General features: G+C 47.7%; 1 long non-coding RNA gene across 1 annotated transcript; it reads right to left on the reverse strand.

Moving 5' to 3' along the window:
- Positions 1 to 1006: 1006 nt before the first annotated feature.
- LOC136318311 (uncharacterized) lies at positions 1007 to 4659 on the reverse strand. Its single transcript, XR_010728056.1, has 3 exons — positions 4567 to 4659; positions 3823 to 3954; positions 1007 to 1571 (listed from the first exon to the last, which is right to left on the reverse strand). It is a non-coding gene; the product is annotated as an uncharacterized lncRNA (long non-coding RNA).

A 4659-nucleotide genomic window follows, 5' to 3' on the forward strand; every position in this document is an offset into this window, starting at 1 on the left:
CCGGTTTTAGCTTAGTGGCGAATTTCAAACATAAACTTCTGATAAGGGTCTCTGACCTTCTTTGTTCTCAGCCTCATAGGGGCCCCATCAGCACTCCCTGTTCCTTCAATAGTTACACTCTTGGCAGCCCCAGCATATCAGTACTCCCTGAATCTAACATTCCCCCATCTCTTTTGAGCATAAATCAAACCCTTGATTCTTTATTAGTGGGGAAACTGGTGTAAGGTTGGGACAGAACCATTAACTTTACTACATCTACCCTCTCATTTACGAACGCAAGGAGCTTATTAAGGATTATTGGTCTAAAGGTAAGAGCCAATAATAATAGGAGGGGTCCAGCAATTGTGGATATGATGGTAGTTAATCAAGGAGAAGTCTTGAACATAGAGGTATACCAGCTAGGGCTGTCTTCTTCTAGGTTCCTGTTCTTTAATCTGTTTGCAAGTATCTTGACATTCTCTCTAATTACTCCAGAGTGGTTAGCGTAAAAACAATATTCTTTTCTTAAAGCAGCACACAGTCCTCCTTGCTCAAGGAGGAGGAGGTCTAGCCCTCTCCTATTCTGAAGGGCTACCTTGGCTAGGGAGTCTATTTGCTTCTCGAGGTATATTACCTGGTTTAGGTGGACTCTATTGAAATTCACTGACTAGGGTCTCACAACCCTACTTTTTACAAAAATAATCTGAGTGAGACGCACATATGTGACGCCGTCCAAAAGGGGGTTCGGGGCAAGCATAGTGTGGATAAAGCCCTATTTTTTTACATTGGGGTTACACCTATTACCTAAGGTGTATGAGCTAGGCAAATCATCAGCTAGAGGGCTCCTGGCTGAATCAGAATGTCTCCAAGCTTCTGGTGAATCACAGAACTTGTCTTCAAAGAACTTTGATAAGTCAGCTTGGAGAGTTAGGGGTTTTTTAATTTTTTTTAAAATTTTATTTATTCATTTTTAGAGAGGAGAGAGAGAGAGACAGAGAGGGAGAGAGACAGAGAGAGAGAAGGGGGAAGGAACTGGAAGCATCAACTCCCATATATGCCTTGACCAGGCAAGCCTAGGGTTTCGAACCGACGACCTCAGCATTTCCAGGTTGACGTTTTATCCACTGCGCCACCACAGGTCAGGCCTGGGGTTGTTATTATCCCAGGTGTTATTCTGTGCTCTAACTGGGCCATCTGCTGTCCTGATTAAAACCTATTCCTGCAACTCTAGTCCCTTGCTGGGTAAACAATAAAAAGTCATCAGTCCTAAGTGGAGGAGAAGATGAGCTTTAGAGGCTCTCCAGGGGTCCGCTTGACTTGCCATCTCCGAGATCCTTCGTGGGGTGGTTGGGTCGGCTTCATGTGGGAGAGATGGATCCAGTAGGGCTTTGCAGCTACATTAATAGCTGTGGCTGTACTTAGGATTACCTGGAACGGTCTGTTCCACCGCGGCTCAAGGTTGCCCGTCTGTGGTTGAGAATCCACACCCACTGTCCAGGCTCCGGTGGCTCCGGCATTCGGGACCTGTGTTTTGCATTTGATTGGGCTGATCTCTGGAGGGCCTGCACCTCGCTTCTGATGTGTTGCAGGGCCTGCAAAGACTTGAGGAAATTATTATTAGAAATCTCTAGATCCCCTCTGGTCAATCGAGGTACAAGGGGCACAGGTTGCCCAAATAAGATTTCATAAGGGGTCTATTTATTGAGATGGGGGTACATCTGGTTCTAAAAAGGGCAAAAGGGAGGAGCTCAACCCAGTTTCCCCGGTCTCCCCTCTCAGCTTAATTATAGTTTCCTTCAGAGTCCTGTTCATTCTTTCTACCTGTCCTGAACTTTAGGGCCTATAAATGCAATGCAATTTCCAATTAATACCTAAGTTAGTGGCTAATTCTTGAGATATCCTGGATATGAATGCAGGTATATTGTCTGATCCTAGGGCTAGGGGAATGCCATATCTAGGTATAATCTCCCTTAATAAGACTTTGTAGACTGTAGAAGCAGCCTCTCCTCGTGTGGAGAATGTTTCCACCCATCCTGAGAAGGTGTCTAATAATAATAGATACTTATAACCTGACTTCCCAGGGGTCATCTCTGTGAAATCTATTTCCCACAGTTCTCCTGGAGTTTTCCCCCAATACCTCACAAAGGGGGGGTAGCTTCTTATTCTGAGCATTTACTCTGAGATGCTGCATCTCGAGACAATGCAGTGGACAATATCCCTGATGTTGGGCCCTACATAATACTTCCTGATAAGTTGTTCTAGCTTGTTTTGTCCTAGATGCATACTAGTATGAATATCTCCTACTATTTCTCTTACTATTCCCTGGGGTAAATAGAGCCGGGAATCTGGAAGCTCTACCTATCCCTGCTGATTTTTCTTCCCTTTCAACTACATCCCTTCCTGCTCTTCTTCTGGGGAATATCTGGGATCCGGAGGTAGCGTTGGCTTAGGCAGCAATGGCAGAAGGCTTTCTTGTGGCCTAGTGGCTGCCTCTCTTGCAGGTGAGTCTGCTAGGTTGTTACTCTTTACAATAGGCGAGTCCCCTCTCTGGTGTCCTTTGCAGTGAATGATGGCAACTTTGGTAGGTAGCCAAATGGCGTTTAGGAGGGCAAGAATTTCATTGCGATTTTTAATGTCTTTCCCCCCTGCTGTCAGTAAGTGTCTCTCCTTGTATACGGCTCCGTGGACATGGGTAGTGGTGAATGCATACCGGCTGTCAGTATAAATATTGGCAACTTTTCCTTCTGCTATCTGTAAGGCTCGGGTTAGTCCTATTAGCTCTGCCCTTTGTGCAGATGTTCCTGCGGGCAGTGCTTTCTGCCACAGGACCTTATTTTCCGTGGCCACTGCTGCCCCTGCATGTCGCTGTCCATCCTTAATAAAACTGCTCCCATCAGCCCGACCTGTGGTAGCGCAGTGGGATAAAGCCTTGACCTGGAACATTGAGATTGCCGGTTTGAAACCCTGGGCTTGCCTGGTAAAGGCACATATGGGAGTTGACGCTTCCTGCTACTCCCCTTTCTCTCTCTCTCTCTCTCTCTCCCCTCTCTCTAAAAATCAATAAAATATTAAAAAACAAAACAAAAACTTCTCCCGTCAGTAAAGAGGATCAGGTCTGCCTTCCCGTATGCTTGATCCCTTAAGTCCAGGTGGGAGCCAGTCACTGTATATAGGATTTGTTTGCAACTGGGGACCAAAGTGGAGTCACTGGGTTCAGGGCAGCAGTTTTGAGGAACTGAACAGATGGAGGGTTCAGCAGCTGAGCCTGACACTGCATTCGCTGCACATTAGATAGCCACCTGTCAGCACTTGCTCTACGTAGTATTCCTCAATGACTTTGATGTCCTGCCCTAAAGTTAATTTGCTAGCCTCCTTGACTAGTATGGAGGTGGCAGCAAGTGCCCTCAGACATGTTGGCCATCCCGAGGCTACAGGATCAAGTTTCTTGCACAGATAGGCCACAGGCCTCTTCCAAGGCCCAAGTTCCTGGCTCAGTACCCCTAGAGCTACCCCTCCGTTTTCTGCTATAAATAGCTGAAAGTGTTAGGCCAGATCTGGCAGGGCCAAAGCTGGGGCAGCCACCAGGGCCTCTTTCAGCGCTTGGAATGCTTGCTTCTTCTTATCTGTCCATGTGAACTGCTCTTCCTCACCACTGGTCAGTTCATGCAGGGGTTTAGCTAGTTCTGCAAAGCCTAATATCCACAGTCGGCAGTATCCTACTGCACCCAGGAATTCTCGTACCTGTCTCTTGTTAGTAGGCTCGGGGATCTGCAAGACCGTCTGAATTCGCTGGCTGGACAATGTCCTTTGCCCTCCCTGTAAGTTATACCCCAAATAACTTACAGTTTCCGTCACAATCTGGGCCTTCTTGGCGGAGACTCGATATCCTATTTGCCTGAGATCTTGAAGCAGGTCCGAGGTGGCTTCCTCACACTCTCCTTCGTCCTTGGCAGCTATGAGGATGTCATCCACATACTGGCGGAGTACGATCGATGGATGGGAGGAGCGGAAAGCCTGTAGATCTTTGCTGAGGGCTTCATTAAAAATGGTGGGGGAATTCTTAAACCCTTGTGGTAGTCTGGTCCAAGTGAACTGCCCCACCAGTCCATTATCTGGGTCATTCTATTCAAAGGCAAAGGTGCCAGAGGAATACAAAAGAAGGCATCCTTCAAATCCAGGGCAGAATAATAGGTATGGGTTGGGGGCAATGAGCTCAGTAAGTTATACGAATTGGGCACTGTGAGATGAATAGTCTCTACCTGTGCATTCACCTCCCACAAGTCCTGGACCGGACAATAGTCTTGGCTCTCCGGATTTGGACGGGAAGCAGCGGGGTGTTCCAGGCTGATTGGTACCTTCGAAGGATGCCTGCCTCCAGCAGGCGTTGCAAGTGCCAGGTGATTCCCTGTCTAGCTCAGGTTGGGACCGGGTACTGCCTGATCCTAACCGGTCTAGCAGTGCTAAACAGTTGCACCAGGACAGGCAGTTGGTGAGTGGCCAAACCTGGGGGCTTGGTTTCCGCCCAAATTTCTGGTACCAAATTTCAGGCACGCAGGGCATCTGGAACCCCTTCCTTGGCCTCCTTACCTTCTAGGACGGTGGCAAGTAAGTGTTCTTCAGACAGTGGGACAGTTACTTCCATGCTGACCTCTGCCTCTTTGTTCCCCATACGGCTTTCCT

This window comes from Saccopteryx bilineata, unplaced genomic scaffold (assembly GCF_036850765.1).
Source record: "Saccopteryx bilineata isolate mSacBil1 unplaced genomic scaffold, mSacBil1_pri_phased_curated manual_scaffold_32, whole genome shotgun sequence".
Classification (NCBI taxonomy): domain Eukaryota; kingdom Metazoa; phylum Chordata; class Mammalia; order Chiroptera; family Emballonuridae; genus Saccopteryx; species Saccopteryx bilineata.